Source organism: Zalophus californianus, chromosome X (assembly GCF_009762305.2).
Source record: "Zalophus californianus isolate mZalCal1 chromosome X, mZalCal1.pri.v2, whole genome shotgun sequence".
Lineage (NCBI taxonomy): Eukaryota > Metazoa > Chordata > Mammalia > Carnivora > Otariidae > Zalophus > Zalophus californianus.
The window spans coordinates 100,218,659-100,241,653 of NC_045612.1; the positions used below are offsets into that span (position 1 = coordinate 100,218,659).

General features: G+C 35.6%; 1 pseudogene; it reads left to right on the forward strand.

Moving 5' to 3' along the window:
• Positions 1-2,681: 2,681 nt before the first annotated feature.
• LOC113930345 overlaps positions 2,682-22,995 on the forward strand; it is a 129,029-nt pseudogene continuing 108,715 nt past the window's right edge.

Consider the following 22,995-nt stretch of genomic DNA (forward strand, 5'->3'; position numbering starts at 1 on the left):
AGAATTATCAGACCAGAAATGTATAACAATTATGACCAATATGTTAAGAGCTCTAATAGATAAAGTAGACAGCATGCAAGAACAGATGCAAAATGTAAGTAGAAAGATGGAAATCCTGAGAAAGAACCAAAAATAAATAGTAAAGATTTAAAAAAAAAAACTAATAGAAATGAGGTGTGCCTTTGATATGCTTGTTAGTAGGCTGGACAAAATTAAAGAAAGACTATCTGAGATCAAGGATATAGCAATAGAAACTTTGAAGACTGAAAAGCAAAGAGCACAAAGACTAAAAACAACCAGAATATTCAAGGACTGTGACAGAACTATTAAAGGTGTAACACACACAAATGAGAATGCCATAAGGATAAGAAATTGAGAAAGGAACAGAGGAAATACTTGAAGCAATCATGACACAGAATTTCCTCAAATTAATGTCAGATATCAAATCACAGATCCAGGAAGCTCAAGAACACCAAGCAAGAAAAATGCTCAAAAAACTTTATCTAGGCAAATAATTTTCAAACTACAGAAAATCAAAATAAAAAATTCTCCAAGAAGCCAGAGAAAAAAAACACCTTACCTATAGAGGAACAAAAATAAGAATTACATCCAACATCTTCTCAGAAACCATACAGGCAAGAAGAGAGTAGAGTGAAATATTGAAAATGTTGAGAGAAAATACACACCCACCTAGAATTCTGTACTCTGCAAAATTATCCTCCAAGAGTGAGGAAGTAATAAACACTTTCTCAGACAAACAAAACTTGAGGAAATTTGTTGCCAGTAGACCGGCCTTGCAAGAAATGATAAACAAACTTCTTTAGGGAAAAGGAAAATAATACAGGTTAGAAATGCAGATCTACACAAAGTAAGAAAGAACATCAAAGAAGGAATGGGAAGGTAAAATAAATTTTTCTTATTCTTAACAGACAACAGTTTGTTCAAAATAATAACACCAACAATATATTCAATTATATATGCTTAGGTATATACCTTATGGATATATATGCTTATATATACTTGTACATAAGTGAAATGAATGACAGTAATGATACAAGGGGCAGGAAGAAGTAATTAGGATTATTTTGTTATTATAACATTATTCATGAAGTGTGAGTATACACTTACTGGAAAGTAGACTTGGATTAGCTGTAAATGTATATTACAAGCTCTCTAAGACAAACACTAAAGAAAATAAAAGAAGAAGAACAACAGCAACCACGACCAATATGCTAAGAAAGGAAAGAAAAGAAAATCATATAAAATATGTCTTTAATGAATGTAGGTTTTCAATATTGATAAATTTGAATTTGTGATTTTTTTCTTTATTTCTAGGGCTTTTTGTTTTCCATAAAAGAATCTTCCAGTCATAAATATATTATACTTTTTTTCTTTTAGAAACTTCAAATTTTTATCTTTTATAATTATACTTATGATCCATCTTGTATTAATTTTTTGTCTCTAGTCTAATGTAGGGTCAAGGTTCATTATTTCCCATAACTATATAGAGTTTTCCTAGCAATATGTAATAAGTGTTGAAGACTTTCTTTCTTTGAATCTTTTTGTTATCTATATCAAAAAGATATATATGCAGTTCTACTTCTGTGCTCTCTACTCTGTTTCATTGTTCTATCTAGTGTTATGCTGGAACCACACTGTTTTAATTGCTGTAGATTGAAAATGAGTCTTAACACAATTGTTTTGGCTATTCTGTGTCCTTTACTTTTCCAAACAAATATAAGATTCAATTTGTCAAATGCTAAAAATTGGTTGTGGGGCTTTTGACTGGAATTGTATTGCAGTGATGGATAAATTTAGGGGGAGTAAATCTTTTTTTTAATATTTATTCATTTATTTATTTGAAAGAGAGAGCACACACGAGTGGTAGGGGCAGAGGGAGAAGGAGAGAGAACCTAAAGGTGACTCCATACTGAGCACGGAGCTCAACACTGAGCTAGATCTCATGACCCCAAGATCACAACCCAAGCTGAAACCAAGAGTTAGGACACTTAACTGACTGCATCACCCAGGTGCACTGGGGGAATTAAATTTCTTAACAGTACTGCCTTCTAATCCACAACACAGTATTACTCTCCATTTCTTTAGATTTTCTTTAATTTTTCTCAGCATTGTTTTCTAATTTTCAGTGAAGATTCTTACACTTCTTCTTTATACTTATTAATAAATATTTCATTATTTGAAATTGTCAGAATTTCGTTTAAACATTGTAAAATTGATTTCTGCTATTGCAATTGATTTTTGTATAGGCATACCTTGCTTTATTGTCCACTTTATTGTGCTTTGCATATTTTGCATTTTTTACAAATTGAAAGTTTGCAGCAACTTTGCATTGAGCAAGTCTATCAGCATTATTTTTCTAAGAACATTGGTTCACTTTGTGTCTTTGTGTCATATTTTGGTAATTCTGACAATATTTCTAACTTTTTCATTATTATTATTTTCATTATTATTTTTATATCAATGATCTTTAGTACTGTGATGGCAATTGTTTTGGGGTACCACAAATTGCACCTGTATAAGACAGAGAATTTGATGGTAAATGTTGTATGTGTTCTGACTGCTCCACCTACTGGCTGTTTCCTCATCTCTCTCCTTCTCTTCAGGCCTCCCTGTTCCCTGAGACACAACCTATTGAAAGGAGGTCAATTAATAACCCTACAATGGCCTCTAGGAGTTCAAGTGAAAGGAAGAGTCACACATCTCTCACTTTAAACCAAAAGCTAGAAATGATTAAGCTTCATGAGGGAGACATGTCAAAAGCCTAGGTAGACCAAAAGCTATGCCTCACAAGTTAGCCAACTTGGGAGTACAAAGGAAGACTTCTTAGAAGAAATTAAAAGTGCTCCTCCAGTGAACACAGAAATGAAAAGAAAGTGAAATAGCCTTGTTTTGGATATATATAAAATTTCAGTGGTCTGGATACAAGATCAAACCAGCCACAACATTCCCTTAAGCCAAAGCCTAATCCAGAGCAAGGCCCTGACTCTCTTCAGTTCTGTGAAGACTGAGAGAGGTGAGGAGGCTGCAGAAGACAAGTTGGAAGCTAGCAGAGGTTGGTTCATGAGGTTTAAGGAAAGAAGTCGTCTCCATAACATACAAGTACAAGTCAGCCAGCAAGTGCTGATGGAGAAGCTGCAGCAACGTATCCAGGAGACCTAGCTAAGATAATCATTGAAGATGGCTACACTAAACAACAGATTTTCAGTGTAAACAACACAGCATTTTATTGGAAGAAGATGCCACTTAGAATTTCTTTGGAAAAAAATGCCATTTATCTAGAATAGCTAGAGAAGTCAGTGCTTGGCTTCAAAGTTTCAAAGGACAGGTTGACACTCTTGTTAGGGGCTAATGCAGCTGGTGACTTGAAGTTGAAGCCAATGTTCATTTACCATTTGAAATACCCTAGGCCCTTAAGAATTACACTAACTCTACTCTGCTTTGTTCTATAAATGGAACAACAAAGCCTAAATGACAGCACATCTGTTTACAACATGGTTTACTGAATATTTTAAGCCCACTGTTGAGACCTACTGCCCAAAAAAGAAGATTTCTTTCAAAATATTACTGCTCTCATCCAAGCCACTCTGGAAAACAGTATGGAGGTTCCTCAGATGTTAAAAATAGAGCTACCCTACAACCCAGCAATTGCACTACTGGGTATTTACCCCAAAGATAGAGATGTAGTGAAAAGAAGGGCCATATGCACCCCAATGTTCATAGCAGCAATGTCCACAATAGCCAAACTGTGGAAGGAGCCAAGATGCCCTTCAACAGATGAATGGATAAAAAAGATGTGGTACATATATACAACGGAATATAATTCAGCCATCAAAAAGACAATTATCCACCATTTGCATCGATATGGATGGAACTGGAGGAGATTATGCTAAGTGAAATAAGTCAAGCAGAGAAAGACAATTATCATATGGTTTCATTCATATGTGTGACATAAGGAATAGTGAGGAGGACCACAGGGGAAGGGAGGGAAAACTGAATGGGAAGAAATCAGAGAGAGAGAGACAAACCATGAGAGACTCTGGACTCTGGGAACCAAACTGAGGGTTACAGAAGGGAGGGGATTGGGGGGATGGAGTAACTGGGTGATGGGTATTAAGGAAGGCACGTGTGGTGATGAGCATTGAGTGTTATAAATAACTAATGAATCATTGGATACTACATCAAAAACTAATGATGTACTATATGCTGGCTAACTGGACATAAAAAATAAAAATAAATGTAAAATCAAAATAAAATAAAAAATAGGTCTTGTTAAAAAAATTTAAAAAGTAGCTTCTGGGAAAAACAAACAAAACCCAAAATATTACTGCTCATTGACAATACACCTGGTCCCCCGAGAGCCCCGATGGAGATATACAATGAGATGAATGTTGTTTTCATGCCTGCTAACACAACATCCATTCTGCAGTGTATGGATCAAAGAGTAATTTTGACTTTCAAGCCTTATTCTTTAAGTAATACAGTTTGTAATGCAATAGCTGCCATCACTAGTGATTCCTCTGATGGGTCTGGGCACAGTAAATTGAAAACTCTCTGGGAAGGATTCACCATTTTAGTTGCCATTAAGAACATTCATGATTCATGGGCAAAGGTCAAAATAGCGACATTATTAGGAGTTTGGAAATTGATTCCAACCCTCATGGATGACTTTGAGGGATTCAAGACTTTACTGGAGAAAGTAACTACAGATGTGGTAGAAACAGCAACAGAACTAGAATTAGAAGTAGAGCCTGAAGATGGGACTGAATTACTGCAACCAAATGATAAAATTTGAATGGATGAGGAATTGCTTCTCATGGATAAGCAAAGAAAGTGGCTTCTTGAGTAGTGGCTTCTACTCCTGATGAGAAAATTATTAAAATGACAATAAAGGATTCAGAGTATTACAGACACTTAGTTGCTAAAGCAGTAGTAGGGTTTGAGAGGATTGACTCCAATTTTGAAAGTAGTTCTACTGTGGGTAAAATGCTAAAACCCAGCCCAGCCTTTAGCAGCCACCACACCGATCAGTGGGCAGCCATCAACATCAAGGCAGGACCCTCCACCAGCAAAAAGATTACAACTCGTTAAAAGCTCTTTGTACCATAAAGTACTTTTTAATTAAGGCATGTACATTGTTTTCTAGACATAATGCTATTGCACACTTAATAGACTACACTGTAGTGTAAACATAACTTTTATATGAACTGGGAAACCAAAAAGTTCATTCGATTCACTTTATGCCAATATTTGCTTTATTGCAGTGGTCTGGAACCAAGCCTACAATATCTCTGAAGTATGCCCGTATCTTGTATTCTTGTCATATGATCTTGTATCCTGTGACTTTGATTCTTTCATTTATTAGTGCTAGTAAATTTTTGGTATTCTAGATTCCTTGGGGTTTTCTACATAAAAGTTTTGCGAACAGAGACCATTTTATTTCTTTCATGGTAATATATATGCCACATTTTTTCTTTATTGGACATCTACAGGCTCCAGTAAAATATTAAATAAATATATTGAGAATGACATTTATGCCTTGTTCCCATTGTCAGGGAGAAAATATTGAAAAATTCATCTTTGAGTATAATACTAGTTGTGTGTTTTCACAGATGCTATCATCAGTCAATCATATTGAAGAAGTTTCCTTCTATTTCTAATTTTGAATGTTCTCACCATGAACAGTTATTGAAATGTATCATATGCTTTTTTTATGCATATCAAAATGTTCATTTGGTTTTATCTGTTATTCTGTAAATGAAATAATTAAATTGATTGATTTTTAAGTGTTAAACTAGTCCTTTTTTCCTGGAATAAATCTCTGCTTACTATGGTATGTTATCTTTTTTCTTTATTGATGGATTTGTTCTGTTGATATTTTGTTTATGACATTTGCATGTATGCTCATAAAGGATAAAAGATTGAAAATTTTTGTCTTTTAATACATTTGCCAGAATTTGGTACCAGGCCTTTTATAATGAACTCAGGAGCAATTTCTCCTTTGCTCTTTTCTGACAGAACTTCTAAGATTTGTATTATTTTGGCCTCAAATAGTAGATATAACCAATTAATCCATTTGGGATTACATTTTTCTGTGTGAGAATATATATTGTTATTCACATATGACTTATTTAATAAATATAGGCTATTAAGGTCTTATATTTCTTGTCATGTCAATTTTGATAAATTGTATATTTTAAATAATTTCTCCAATTTATATCTAAGTTGACTAATTTATTGGAATAAAGTATAATATTTACTTATTATTTTAATTTGGTAGAGTCTGTAGTGGTATCTTTTTTCCTTGTTATGGGTAATTTGTTTTTTCTTCTTTTTCTTGATAATGTTCTTATAGTTTTATGAATTTTATTTGAATTTTTAAAGAACCAAAGTTTGAGTCTCTAAACATTTCCATTGTTGGTAACTTTTTATTTAATTGGCTCTTTTCCTTATCTTTATTATTTCCTTCTTTCTATTATATTTCGGCTTAGTATAATCTTTATTATTTAGATAAAACATGTCTTTTTAAAAATTTTTAAAAGATTTTATTTATTTATTTAGTTAATTAGTTAGTTTTTTGTCAGGGAGAGAGCATAAGCAGGGCGAGTGGCAGGCAGAGGGAGAAGTAGGCTCCCTGCTGAGCAAGGAGCCCGATGTGGGACTCGATCCAATCCCAGGACCCTAGGATCATGACCTGAGCCAATGGTAGACACTTAACTGACTGAGCCACCCAGGCATCCCAAGCATGTCTTCTTTTTTAAAAACTATGTTCAAGGCTATACGTTTTCTCCTGATGCTTGTTTTTGACTTCATTCCACAAATTTTGATATGTTATCCTTTCATTTTAAATCACTTACAGGATTTTTAAATCTTTTTCTTGTGTTTTGGTTTTTGAATAGTTTGGAAAGTATTTAATAAATAGTTGTATATTTTCTAACTATCTTATTTTTATTGACTTGTACTCTAATTCCATTTTGGTCACAGAATATATCGCCTAATAGCTCAAACTTTTAAAATGTATTGAGATTTGTTTTATGATTCAGCATATTTTTAATCTTGGTAAAAGCTCCTTGTGCACTTGGTGACAGGCTGATGTAAAAGGCAATGTCCATTAATGCATGTCATTCTGATGTATTTTGAGCATTATATTTCCTAAGTATTTTAAATATCTTTGAATTTTTAAGCAGTGTATATATTATCCTCCATGTTCAAGTTGATATTGGTATGTCTGACCTGATCTCTAGATATTTTAGAATGTGTTGTTCTTTTATATGCTCATATTTTGTTCTGTTCAATGCTTCTCATGTTTTTTCTGAGATTCATATTGATGTATTTTCATTTTTATGCAGCACACTGTGAGTGATTGATATCAAATTTTTCTAGTGAAAAATTGCTCAGAAGACTGTATTATAATAATAATTATAATAACTTCAAAATATACTATGTAAAAAACTCCCTGTGCTGAGATGTTCAGTCAGGTGGCAAAACTCTTAAATTTAAGCCAAAATGGTTCCTCATCTTAAAAGTATAGTTTAAAAAATTGAAATAATATAATAATAAAATAAAATAAAAATAATAATAATTTTTGCTGGTACAGCAGACTGCTATTGATAATCCCTTATATCCATATACATTTGCAATTCCTGACCTCTCTTGCAGTTAAATTGGTCAGATGACTCATTTTGACCAATGGATGTGAGCAGAAGAGACTTTGGGGCTAAGATGTTCAATTATTTGACTTGCCTCCATGCTCTTCTCTCTCTTTGGCCTGGAAAGACATCACGAGACAACTCATAGGCCACAATACAGCCAACTACAAGGTGGACACAGCCTTTACCACAAACAATTCTGACATCAATGAGACATAGACGTCTTTCTTTTAAAGTAATGAGATCATTTGTAATATAATTCAGCTAGGTTTGGAGGGTGTTTTATGATATTCAATCTGTAAATTTTCATAATTCTATAATGCTGTCTTCTGTAGTTATAAGAAAATATAGCAACTGAGCTTGTAAAATATATTTCCATATTATATTTTGTTTTTATCTTAAAACAACACAGTGAACTGCAAGATACTATATATAAAGGTAATATATCTTTATTATTTATTTATTTATTTTAAAGATTTTATTTATTTATTTATTTGACAGAAAGAGAGAGAGATGGACAGCACAAGCAGAAGGAGAGGGAGCAGCAGGCTCCTTGCTGAGCAGGGAGCCCAATGTGGGACTTGATCCCAGGACCCTGGGATCATGACCGGAGCTGAAGGCAGACACTTAACTGACTGAGCCACCCAGGTGCCCCTAAAGGTAATATATTTTTAAAACACACTGAATGTATTAAGTGTTTGATAAATGTTAAAAATTACTCATTTTGTATTATCATAAAGACTGAGGCTTTTGTTTATATAAATCAGAATGACTGAGATATAGTGTGTCCTCTCTAAATGTTAACAATTATATTATTTTCTCAATTCTATAAACTAAAGAGCTAGGATTTTGCATACTCAGCTTATTTATTTTTAATCCACTTTATTTTTGTCTATAGTATAAGAAAGTGGTCCAGTTTCATTCTTTTGCATGTAGCTGTCCAGTTTTCCCAGCACCATTTGTTGAAGAAACTGTCTTTTTCCCCATTGCATATTCTTGCCTCCTTTGTCGAAGACTAATTGATCATATAAGCATGGGTTTATTTCTGACCTCTCTTTTCTGTTCCATTGCTCAATATGTCTATCATTGTGCCAGTACCATACTGTTTTGATGAGTACAGCTTTGTAGTATATCTTCAAATCTGGGATTGTGATACTTCTAGTTTTGTTCTTTCTTTTCAAGATTGCTTTGCTAATTGAGGTCTTTTGTGGTTCCATACAAATTTTAGGATTATTTGTTCTAGTTCTATGAAAAAGGCTGTTGACATTTCAATAGGGATTGCATTAAATCTGTAGATTACTTTGTGTAATATGGACATTTTAACAATATTTGTTCTTCCAATCCATGAACTTGGAGTATCTCTCCATTTGTTTGTGTTGTCTTCAATTTTTTTCTTCAATGTTTTATAATTTTCGGAGTATAGACATTTCACCTCCTTGGTTAAGTTTATTCCTAGGCATTTTATTGTCTTTGGTGTATTGAAAATGGGATTGTTTTCTTTATTTCTTTTTCTGCTACTTTATTATTACTGTATAGAAATGCAACAGATTTCTGTATATTGATTTTGTATCCTACAACCTTACTGAATTCATCTGTCAGTTATAGTAGTGTTTTGGTGGAGTCTTTAGGGTTTTCCATATATGGTATAATGTCATCTGCAAATAGTGAAAATTTTATTTCTTCCTTTTCAATTTGGATGCCTTTTATTTCCTTTTCTTTTTTGATTTCTGTGGCTAGGACTTCGAGTACTATGCTGAATAAAAGTGGTGAGAGTGGATATCCTTTTCTTGCTCCTGACCTTAGGAGAAAACTCCCAGTTTTTTACTATTCACTATAATAGTAACTGTTGGTTTTTCATATATTCCCATTATTATGTTGAGGTATATTCCCTCTAAACACACTTTGTTGAGAATTTTTATAATAAATACATGTTATACTTTGTCAAATGCTTTTTCTGCATCTACTGAAATGATCTTGTGGTTTTATCCTTTCTCTTGTTGATGTGATTTATCATGTTGATTGATTTTCGAAAATTGAAGGACCCTTGAATCCCAGGAATAAATCACACTTGATTGTAGTGAATGTTTTTTTTAATGTACTGTTGGATTAGGTTTGCTAGTATTTTGTTGAGAATTTTTGCATCTATGATCATCAGAGACATTGGACTGTAATTGTCATTTTTGTAATGTCTTTATCTGGTTTTGGTACCAACGTAATGCTGGCCTCATAGAATGAATTTAGAAACTTTCTTTCTTCTACTTTTTGGAATAGTTTAAGAATAGGTATTAACTCTTTAAATGTTTGATAGAATTCACCTGTGAAGCTGTCTGATCCTGGACTTTTCTTTGTTGGGATTTTTTTTTTTTTCTTACTGATTCAATTTCATTGCTGGTAATCAGTATGTTCAAATTTTCTATTTCTTCCTGATTCAGTTTTGGGAAGTTATATGTTTCTAGGAATTGATCCATTTCTTCTAGGTTGTCCAATTTGTTGCCTTATAATTTTTCGTAATATTCTCTTATATTCCTTTGTATTTCTGTGGGATCAGTTGTTATATCTGCACTTTTATTTCTGAGTTTGTTTATTTGAGTGCACTCATTCTCTCTCTCTCTCTCCCTCTCTCTCTCTCTTTCTCAATGAGTCTGGCTGAAGGTTTATCAATTTTGTTTACTTTTCAAAGAACCAACTGCTGGTTTCATTGATCTGTTCATTATTTTTCTGGATAGTTTTTTATGTATTTCTGCTCTAATATTTAATATTTCCTTCCTTCTTCCGGTTTTTGGTTTTGTTTGTTCTTCTTTTTCTAGCTCCTTTAGATGTAATGTTAGTGAGCTGTTTTTTTAGATTTTTCTTGCTCCTTGAGGAAGGTCTGTATCATATAAACTTCCCTCTTAGAGCAATTTTTGCTGCATCCCAAAGATTTTGGACTGTTGTGTTTTCATTTTCATTTGTCTCCATGTATTTTTTTTTTATTTCCTCTTTGATTTCTTGGTTGACTTATTCGTCATTTAGTAGCATGTTTAACCTACATGTATTTATGTTCTTTCCAGTTTTTTTTTTCTTGTGGTTGATTTCTAGTTTCATAGCATTGTGGTCAAGATGGATGCATAGTATGACTTTGATCTTTTTGAATTTGTTGAGACTTGTTTTGGGGCCTCATATGTCACGTATTCTGGAAAATGTTCCATGTATGCACTTGAAAAGAATGTGTTTTTCTGCTGTTTTAGGATGGAATGTTCTGAATATATTTGTTAGATCCATTTGGGTCAATGGGTCATTCCAAGTCACCATTTCCTTGTTGATTTTCCATTTGGATAATCTGTCCATTGATGTAAGGAAGGTGTTAATGTCCCCTAGTATTACTATATTACTGTCAATTAGTTCTTTAATGTTTGTTATTAGATGCTTTATGTATTTGGGTGTTCCCATGTTGTGTGCATATATTTAAAATTGTTATATTTTCTTCTTGGATTGTTCCCTTTATGATTATATAGTGTCCTTATTTGTCTCTTGTTACAGTCTTTTTTTTTTAAGTCTATTTTGTCCAATATAGATATTGCTACCCCAGCTTTCTTTTCATGATAAGCACTTTGTATGATAAGTGATGTTCCATCCCTTCATTTTCAATCCACATGTGTCTCTAGACCTGAAATGAGTCTCTTATAGGCAGCCTATAGATTGGTCTTGCTTTTCAATCTATTCCATCACCCTGTGTTTTTTTGATTGGTGCATTTAGTCCACTTACTTTCAAAATAATTGTTAATAGGTATATACTTATTACCACTTTGTTGCCTGTTTTATAGTTGTTTTTATAGTTCTTCAGTTTTCCTTTCTTCTCTTTCTCTTTTCCCAGTTTGTTGGCTTTCTTTAGTAATATACTTTAATTTTTTCTCTTTATATTTTGCATGTCTATTACCAGTTTTTGATTTGTGGTTACCATTAGGTTTATATATAATATTTTATGCATGTAGCAGTCTATAAGTTGGTGGTCAAAAGTTTGAACCCATTCTTTACAACTCTCCCCCATGCTTTATTTGTATTGTGTATACTTTACATTCTTTATTTTGTGAATCATTGACTGATTACTATAGGTATACTTATTTTAATGCTTTGTGCTTCCTTTTCTTACTCCTACTTACAGTCTTTCATTTCCACTCAGATTCCTCTTTAACATTTCTGGCTTGATGTTATCTGTGAGTTCCTTAAGTCCATTTTCATTTTTAATTTTTTTTTCTATCTCCTGTTCCTCTTGATTGCTTTCTTTTATTCTCTCCTCCAGGTCATTTATCTGTTCTGCTTCCCTTACTATAATCTTCATTCCATCTAGTGTATTTTTAATTTCAGTTATTGAGTTCTTCATCACTAACTGGTTCTTTTTTATGTTTTCTGTCTCTTTGCTAAGGGTCTTACTGAGGTCCTCCAACCTTCTCAAGTCTAGTGAGTATCTTTATTAACATTATTTTTAAATTCTCTATCAGACATATTACTTCTTTCCATTTTGTTTTAGGTCTCTTGCTCTGATTTTATCCTTTTCTTTCATTTGAGACATACTTCTGTTTCCTCATTTTGTCTGACTCTCTGTATTTTTTTCTATATGTTAGGGAAGTGAGTTATGTCTCCTGCTCTTGAAAGTAGTGGCCTTATGAAGAAATGGTCATGTAGTGCTTTACAGTGCAATGTCCCCTGTTCAAAACCTGGCACTTCAGGGGTGATGCCTATGTGTGTTGCATGCTACCTGCTGTTGTGGCTGAGCAGTTTTTGCCTTTAGTCCAGTCATCTGCAATGGCTCTCTTTGCCTATTGTGGCAAAGGGTTGTGTTTCTGTGTTGTTAGTGGGCCAGTAGGGTGCGCCTTGGGATTGAGTTGAGTCAGACCAGGCATTTGCCAGAGAGGCAGTAGCTTTGGACTGCAGGGTACTCTTCCTGTATTGTCCTTTGAGAAGATTTCATTGGTGGGCAGGGCCTGTAATCAGAGCAGATGTCTGACCCCAGACCACCACTGGGGCTGTGGTTGGACTGGTGTATGTGTTTATCTTCCCTTCTCCTCAGGGCAGAAGTCACTTTGGAGTGGTCTGGCTCCGTCAGGACTGCTTGCACACTGACAGGCTTGTGGTACCACTTTGCATGGGCTCTGGCCAATGGCATTTTGGAAGGGGGGAGGTCCAGAGAAGAACGCGTGGGACATGCACATGGTGCCAGCAAGGTTTGTGCTGGTCCATGTGGAGGGGACATGCAGTCTCTGAGACCCAGGCAGGCCAGGTTGGAACAAGGTTTGCATGTGTCTGCTGTGGGAAGATACCTAAAGCAGAGGAGTGACTGGAGGGGCCATGTCCACAGGAGAATGTGAAGATGAGGCATGCTGTTAGCAGGTTAGGTAGCCACTGTTGGCGCTGTGCTGATTCTCACAAGTGTCCATGTGTCCAGGCTGGAAGGGGGTGGGAAATGGCGCATAGCCAATCCTTTGTTCCTGTTCATTTCTTCCAAAAATCCCTGCACCTCCAGCACATCCTCTGAAATTATCCAACAAATCTCCCTCCTGTATACCCCAGGTGTTTTTCAAACTGTTGCTTCTATATTCTATCCCCACAGGGCTGTTTGTTGTGCTTTCTTTTTAAGGGTAGTTTAAGAGAGCCCTCCAGCCTCTCCCGTTGTTACCAGACAGAAATGGTTCCAAACTCAGGTTCAGCTGCTTGCCACTGGAAAGTCAACACTCCAGAGACAAGTGGCAGTAGGAAAGGAAAGGTTGCTTTATTCAGAAAGCTGGCAACCTGGGAAGATGGTGGACTAATGTCTCAAAGAGCATCTTTGAGGTTTCTGTCCAGCCCAGGGGTTTTTAAAGGGATGCAGGGTAGTTATTCAGTAAATGGAATGCAGTGGTGTGTAGCATTTCTTGATTATGTGCGACTTGATGGTATTAGCTACAAGCGTTATCTCAGTGCTCGGGGGTTGTGTGAGCGGGTCTGGTTCCTGTTTCATGATGTGCAGGAGTACTTTGTTCTTTCTGCAAAAGAATGCAGGGTCTCCAGGTACGTGAAGGGAGGTTAGTCACCTGTTTTCAAGTGCAGTCAAGCCTTATCTTCTGGGAAAGTTTGGTCTTTCACACCTCAAGGCCAGTGTTCTGAAAATCTCAAAGAAATTAAGTTAGTTCTGCTAAAGAGCAAGGGACTTAGTACAGCAAGGAAGGAGTGTGTAAGCCCGAAGCAAGTTAACCCTTAAAACTGAATGGAGGGCTATTATTACACTAGAGCTGAACCTGCTGATTTTTGAAGTTCTAGGTGTTAAGTCCCACTGATTGTAAGAGCTCACAAAATTCAGCCCATCTGGTTTTCAAAGCTAAATGTTTCTTCTCTGTGCAGGCAACCCCATGCCTGAGGTGCCTGACAAGAGGGTCTCTTTTTTTCCCCTCTCTGCTGCCATGGTGTTCCTCCTTCCTGCAGACAGTCCCAGAAATCTATGTAGCTCCTGACCACATCTCTGCCCTTCCTACCCACTTAGATGAGGCCTCTTCTCTACATGTAGCTGTGGAGAGTCTGTTATTTACACTGATGTGGGTGTAATCTAGTTGTATAATGGGATTAGGTGAGTTTAGGGTTCTCTTACTCCACTAGTTTCCCAGAAAGTCTCTCCTATTGCCTATTGATTTTAAAAATTGGAAAGTCAATTAATCTATATGGATTATGTAAAAACAATACATGTCCTATGCAAAGATGTTTGTGTTGTGTTTTTATTAAATTTAACTAGGTTTTTTCCCTACTTTATCAGATTCTAGTTTTGAACATTTGGGGACTTGTAGTAACCAGAAGAAAATGGAAGTAGAAAAGAGATATACCAAGGAAGCCTCTTGGGTATTTGGTTTATTGATCATTTTTAAAGTAAGAACATTGTCTTTCTTCCCTATCTCTCAATACTTATAATTGGCATTTTAAATAAATTTATAAATAAGCTAGTAAGATGCTCACTTGTGTCCCAGAGGCAGGCTGCATGATTTCCCAAAACTCAGCCTTTACAACCTAAGTCCTTTAACTGTCTGGACAGCTGGATGAAAAACAATGAAACTGGAAAACAGCCCCTTCTTTCCTTGACCCACTGAAAACAATATCACATCATTGAGGGGGGAGAGCAGCAACTACAGATTTGTTCCACAGCACAGACAGTTGATATTGAAAATCTCTCAAGCATTCTTCCTGTTGTTTCCTTCCTCCCCAATTTATTGAACTCACCTATAAATTTTTACCATTTTAGAGCTGTATTTTTAGTCTTCACTTTAATTCATCCCACCAGAACACTTATTTTGGAAAAGAATTGGACATTTCTTGCCCTAAAACTAATAAAATTTTTTTCCTGGTCCTGAAAGTAGGAACATGAGAAATATGTACCTGAGAACTACACTTGCATTCTGCTAAATTATCATTATTGTTTTTGGAATTATATATATGGACTTACCATTTCTTGCTTTTATGTATCTCTTCTCTTTACCCACTGGTATTTTGAATTAATCCTTTAAAACAACTGTGTATCTTAGTCATAGATTTTTTTTTTTGTCAAGTATATGTCTTTAGTAATGCCTGTCAAGATCATAAAATAATGGGAGGGTTGTCCGATATAGCAACATAGGAAGCTCTGAACTTACCTCCTCCCATGGGCAACCAAATATATGAAATACTTTCTGTGAAAAAGACCGAAAAACAATCTGAACAGCTCCTCCACGACAAAGGATAAAAGGGCTCTTCTGAGCTGAGTGGGAAAGGCAGAAATACAGTCTCAACAAAAACTCCACCTCAGGCACAGCAACCCACAATCAGGAGGGATTTCTTAAATCAGGTGCATCTCCCTAAGGAGTGAGAGGCTTGTGTCCCACAGCAGGTACCCTAGCCCTTAGGACCTACGCTGGAGAGATGAGACCCCAAAACATCTACCCTTGAAAAACAATGGGGTTTATATCCAGGAGATCCAAATGGCTGTAAACAATTGAGATACCACTCATAAATAGCTTGCATGCAGACTCACTTATCTCAGGGCCCAGTAGCAGTTTGAAAAGTGCCTAGATTATTTGTGAAGGAGATCCATTTGCTAATCTTAAAAAGTCTGCTGGAGGAACAGGGTCCTCCTGGGAATCTCTCCTGGACAGAGTTGTTAGGGAGCACCATTTACATATTTTCCGTCTACCTTGCTAGTGCTGGCAGATGCACACAGTTCCTACACTCACCCACAGCCCTGCCAAAGCCAGCAGGCACACACAGTTCCTGAACTCTCCTGATGCCCTGCTAAAGTCGACAGGTGCTTCAGAGAGGAAAGACTGCCCTGCTAAAGCTGATTTGCATGCAGAATTCCTATATTCTTTAGCTGCCTCACTAAAGCTGATAGATATACACAGACCACACAGGGGACTCCCCTTGATTGCCTGACTCTAGTGGCAAGTGGGAGCTTGTGTTCCTGAGCCCTATTGGACAGTAACAATCAGGAAGTTCTTGGCAGGTGATCACCCCCAGGGCACTGCATAGACAGTAGACTGAAACACACCCAGTCTTTCTGTGAAAAAGGCATATTTACTTCTCCTGGAGCTTTAGCCTGAGGAACAGGCTTCAGGTTTGTCACACACCTAGAGACTACAGAGATGCTCTCAGGGAACAAATGGTGGGGGACACCATCTTTGTGCTTCCTCTTGGTTTCCCTATAGCTCACTAGTACCTCCCAGAAAGGAGCTTATACACTCATCTGCTGCCCCAGTTTTATAGCTGTTGTCCAGGGGACATCTCCAGATTGCCTTATCTGAGGACCAGTAGGATTTACCATTGCAGTCCCACAGGGCTATGTATGTTTGCTTAATCTAAAAGATACAGCCTGAAGGTCTGTTTGCCAATCAGCCTGACTCTAGGTTTTGACTGAGATCCCTCCCTTTGGAAGAGTGACAGGTCTTGGAACTCCCTCAACAACTGGGACCTATCCAGAATAAATCAGGCTGCTTAGACAATCACAAAAGTTTGGGAGAAAATCAACAGCTAGCACAAGGTTGAATAACAAATTCATTTACATAAGACTATCAATTCAGGATGGAGAGGTTGCCATTTCACCAAATACATAGAAACAAACACAAAGAGTCAAGAAAAATGAGGAAACAGGATATATCCCAAATGAAATAACAAGATAAAACCTCAGAGAGAGACTAACAACATGGAGGTAATTTACCTGATAAAGAGTTCAAAATAATGGTCATAAAGATACTCACTGAACTTAGGAAAATAATTGATGAACACAGTGATAACTTCAACAAAGAGACAGAAAATACAAGAAAGTACCAAATAGAAGTTAGGGAGCTGAAGAAAACAACAACTGAATTGAAAAATACACTAGAGGGATTCACTGGCAGACTAGGTGAAGCCAAAGAAAGATCAGTGATCTAGAAGACAAGACAGTGAAACTTACCCAGACAGAACAGCAAAAAGAAAAAAATAAATAACTGAAGATAATTTAAGGGACCTATGGGACAACATTAAGCAGAATAACATTCACATTATAGGTGTCCCAGAAGGAGATGAGAGAGATAGTGGCAGAAAACTTATTCAAAGAAATAATAATGGGAAAAAAAAGAAATAATAATGGAAAACTTCCCTAACTCAGGAAGGAAATACACATCCAGAGCCAGGAAAGTCAAAGTTCCAAATAATGTGTACCTAAAAATGTCCACACCAAGACATTACTATTGAAATGTCAAAAGTTAAAGATAAAGAGAAAATTTTAAAAGCAGCAAGGGAAAACAATGTGGATGTACAAGGGAATTCCCATAAGGCTATCAGCAGATATTTCAGCAGAAACTTTGCATCCCAGAAGTGAGTGGCATGATACACTCAAAGTAGTGAAGGAAAAAAACTCCCAGCCAAGAATACTCTACCTGGCAAGGTAGTTATTCACATTCAAAGGAGACATAGTTTTCTAAACAAGCAAAAGCTAAACAAGTTTATCACCAACCACTAGATCAACCTTACAAAAAATGTTAAAGGGACTTCTTTAAGCTGAAAAGAAAGGGCACTAGTTAGCAACAAGGAACAATATGAAAGTATAAATCTCACTAGTAAAGGTAAATATTAGGTAAGGAATGAAAGACAAAAGTAGTAAAAATAACTACAATAACAATAATTAGTTAAGGGGTACACAAAATCGAAAGATGTAAAACGTGACAGCAAAAGCATAAAATGTGAGGAATGAGTAGTAAAAATGTAGATTTTTTTTTTAGAGTACATTTAAATTTAAGTTGCTGTCAACTTAAAATAATGTTATAATGTTATATGTGACCCTCATGGTAAACACAATGCAAAAACCTATAGTAGATATACAAATGATAATAAAGGAATCTAAACACTAAAGGAAACCATCAAACCACAACTGAAGAGAGCAAGAGAAGAAGAAAAAGAGAAACAGAGAATTAGAAAATAAGAAAACAATTAACAAATAGCAGCATTAAGTACATACCTATCAATAATTACTCTAAATGTAAATAGGCTAGAGTCTTTTGGGTTTTCCACATAAAGTATCATGTTGTCTGTGAAAAGAGAGAGTTTGACTTCTTCTTTGCCAATTTGAATACATTTTATTTATTTTTGTTGTCTGATTGCTGTTGCTAGGACTTCTAGTACTATGTTGAACAATAGTGGTGAGAGTGGGCATCCTTGATGTGTTCCTGATATTAAAGAAAAGGCTCTCAGCTTCTCCCCACTAAGGATGATATTCGCTGTGGGTTTTTCATAGATGGATCTATATGAACTTGAGGAATGTTCCCTCTATCCCTATACTCTGAAGAGTTTTAATCAGGAAAGGATGCTGTATTTTGTCAAATGCTTTTTCTCTCAAATTACTAGAACTCATACAGCAATTCAGTAATGTGGCAGGATACAAAATCAATGCACAGAAATCAGTTGCTTTCTTATACACTAACAATGCAACTGTAGAAAGAGAAACTAGAGAAACGTTTCCATTTACCATAGCTCCAAAAACCATAAGATACCTCAGAATAAACCTAACCAATGAAGTAAAGGGTCTATACTCTAGGAACTACAGAACGCTCATGAAAGAAATTGAAGAAGACACAAAAAGATGGAAAAACATTCCATGCTCATGGATAAGAAGAATAAACATTGTTAAAATGTCTATGCTACCCAGAGCAATCTATACCTTCGATGCCATCCCGATCAAAATTCCAATGACATTTTTCAAAGTGCTAGAACAAACAATTCTAAAATTTGTATGAATCAGAAAAGATCTCAAATCGCCAAGGAAATGTTGAAAAAGAAAAACAAAGCTAGGGGTATCACTTTGCCCAATTTCAAGCTATAGTACAAATCAGTGATCACCAAGACAGCATGGTACTGGCACAAAAACAGACATATAGACCAATGGAACAGAATAGAGAACCCAGATATGGACCCTCAACTCTATGGTCAAATAATCTTCGACAAAGCAGGAAAAATATGCAATGGAAAAAAGACAGTCTCTTCAACAAATGGTGCTGGGAAAATTGGACAGCTATATACAGAAGAATGAAACTCGACTGTTCTCTAACATCATACACAAAGATAAACTCAAAATGGATGAAAGACCTCAATGTGAGACAGGAATCCAGTAAAATCGTGGAGGAGAACATAAGCAGTAACCTCTTTGACATCGGCCACAGCAACTTCTTTCAAGATACATCTCCAAAGGCTAGTGAACCAAAAGCAAAACTGAACTTTTGGGACTTCGTCAAGATAAAAAGCTTCTGCACAGCAAAGGAAACAGTCAACAAAACAAAGAGGCAACCCACAGAATGGGAGAAGATATTTGCAAATGACACTACAGACAAAGGGCTGGTATCCAAGATCTATGAAGAACTTCTCAAACTCAACACCCAAAAATCAAATAATAGAGACAAAAAATGGGCAGAAGACATGAACAGACACTTCTCTGAAGAAGACATACAAATGGCTAACAGACACATGAAAAAATGTTCATCATCATTAGCCATCAGGGAAATTCAAATTAAAACCACATTGAGATACCACCTTACACCTGTTAGGATGGCAAAAATGGACAGGGCAAGAAACAACAAATGTTGGAGAGGTCGTGGAGAAAGGGGAACCCTCTTACACTGTTGGTGGGAATGGAAGTTGGTATAGCCACTTTGGAAAACAGTGTGGAGGTTCCTCAAAAAATTAAAAATAGAGCTACCCTATGACCCAGGAATTGCACTCCTGGGTATTTACCCCAAAGACACAGATGTAGTGAAAAGAAGGGTCATATGCCCCCAATGTTCATAGCAGCAATGTCTGCAATAGCCAAACTGTGAAAAAAGCCAAGATGCCCTTCACCAGATGAATGGATAAAGACGATGTGGTCCATATATACAACGGAATATTACTCAGCCATCAGAAAGGATGACTACCCAACTTTTACATCAACATGGATGGGACTGGAGGAGATTATGCTAAGTGAAATAAGTCAAGCAGAGAAAGTCAATTATCATATGGTTTCACTTCTTTGTGGATCATAAGGAACAGCATGGAAGACATTAGGAGAAGGAAGGGAAAAATGAAGGGGGGGAATCGGAGGGAGAGATGAACCATGAGAGACTGTGGACTCTGAGAAACCAACTGAGGGTTCTAGAGGGGAGGGTGGTGGGGGGATGGGTTAGCCCGGTGATGGGTATTAAGGAGGGCACGTACTGCATGGAGCACTGGGTGTTGTACTAAAATAATGAATTGAGGATCAGCATTGAAAACTGGTGATGTATGGTGACTAACATAACAAAATAAAATTTAAAAAATTGAATAAAGATTCCATTTTAATCAAAATAAAAAGTAAATAAATAAATAAATGGAAATAGGCTAAATTCTCGAAACAAAGGGTATAGTGGCTAAATAGATTTAAAAAACGCCAAAACCCTGCAAACAAGACCCATTTATATTTTGTTTATAAGAGACTCACTTTAGATGTAAGGGCACACCTGAACTGAAAATAAGCAATGGAAGTGGATGTTCTGTGCAAATGGAAACCAAAAGAAAGCTGGAGTAGCAACACTTTTATAAGCCAAAATAGACTTTAAAACAAAGAGTGTACTAAAAGGCAAAGAAGGACATTACACATTGGTAAAGGGGTCAATCCAACAAAAGGATATGACATTTGTAAATATTTATGCACCCAACATAAGAGCACCTAAATGTATAGAGAAAATATTAACAGATCTAAAGGGAGAAATCCACAGCAATACATTAATATTAAGGAACTTTAATACCCCCACTTACATCAAACAATAAATCATCCAGACAGAAAATGCATAAAGAAACATTGACCTTAAATGACACGTTAGACCAGATAGATTTAATAGACATATACAGAACATGCCATCCAGAAACATCAGAATATATATTCTTCTCAAGTGTACATGGAACATTCTCCAGGATAGATCATATGTTAGACCACAAAACAAGTCTCAAAAAAGTTAAGAATACCGAAATCATATTAAGCATCCTTTCTGATTATAATGGTATGAAACTAGATATCAAATACAAAGAGAAAACTGGAAAAATCACAAATATGTGGAGATTAAACAACACGCTACTGAACAACCAATGAGTCAACCAATAAATCAGAGGAGAAATAAAGTATCTAGAGGCAAATGGAAACAGAAATATGACATACCAAAATCTATGGGGCGCAGCAAAAGAAGTCCTAAGAGGGAAATTCAGTCATACAGGCCTACCTCAAGAGACAAGAAAAATCCCAAACAAACGATATAATTTTAGACCTAAAGTAACCAGAAAAAGAACAAAGTCCAAATGTAGTAGAAGGATGGAAATAACAAAGTTCAGAGAAGGAATAGAGATTATAAAGAAAATAGAAAAGATAAATGAAAGTAAAAGGTCACTATTTGAAAAGATAAACAAGAATCGACAAACCTTTAATTAGACTGATCAAGGAAAAAAGAGAGGGGGCTTAAATAAATAAAATAAAAAATAAAATAGAAGTTACAGCTGACACCACAGAAATACAAAGGATCATAGGACTACTATGAAGAATTACATACCAACAAGTTGGTAAATTTAGAAGAAATCAGTAAATTCCAGGAAACAAACAATCTTCCAAGACTGAATCATGAAGAACTGGTTAATCTGAATTGACACCCTAGTAGTAAGGAGAATGAATCAATAATCAAAAATCTCCCAACAAACAACAGCCAAGGACCAGATGGCTTCACTGGTGAATTCTATCAAACCTACAAAAATTTAATATATATCCTTCTTAAACTCTTCCAAATAAACTGAAGATGAGAGAAGGCTTCCAAACTGATTTCAGGAGACCACCATTACTCTGGTACCCAAGCCAGAAAAGGACACCACACACACAAGAAAATTACAGGCCAGTATTCCTGATGAATAGAGATGCAAAAATCCTCAACAAAATATTAGCACACCAGATTCAACAATACTTTAAAAGGGTCATACACTATGATCAATTGGGATTTATATTGGGGATGCAAGAATAGTTCGACACTCAGAAATAAATCAACACGATACACCACATTAACAAAATGAAGGCTAAAATTTTATGATCATCTCAATAAATGCAGAAAAAGCATTTGAGAAAATTCAACATCCTCTTATGATAAAATCACTCAACATAGTATAGAGGAAACACCTCAATGTAACAAAGGCCGTATATGACAAACCCATATCTAACATCATACTTGGTGACAAGCTGAAAACTTTTCCTCTAAGATCAAGAGGAAGATACCCACTCTCACTCCCTTTATGCAACATAATACTGAAAGTCCTAGCTAGAGGATTTAGGCAAAAAAGGAAATAAAAGACATCCAAATTGGAAAGGAAGAAACAAAACTGTCACTATTTGCAGGTGACATGATTTTATAGATAGAAACCTTAAAAACTCCACCAAAAAACCTGTTAGAACTAATAAATGCAGTAAAGATGCAGGATATAAATTCAATATACAAAAGTCCATTGCATTTATATACACTAATGGAGAACTATCAGAGTGAAAAATTAGAAAATAATCCCCTTTTCAATTGCTTAAAAAATAAAATAAAATACCTAGGAATAAATTTAACCAAGAAATGAAACATATGTACACTGAAAACTGTAAAACATTGCTAAAGAAATTGAAGACACAAATGAACAGAAAGATACTTCATGCTCATAGGTTGAAAGAATTAATATTGTTAAAATGTCTATACTACCTGAAGCAATCTACAGATTTAATGCAATGCCCATCAAAATTCTAGAGGCAGTTTTCACAGAAATACAAGAAATAATCCTTAAATTTGTATATAACCCCAAAAGACCC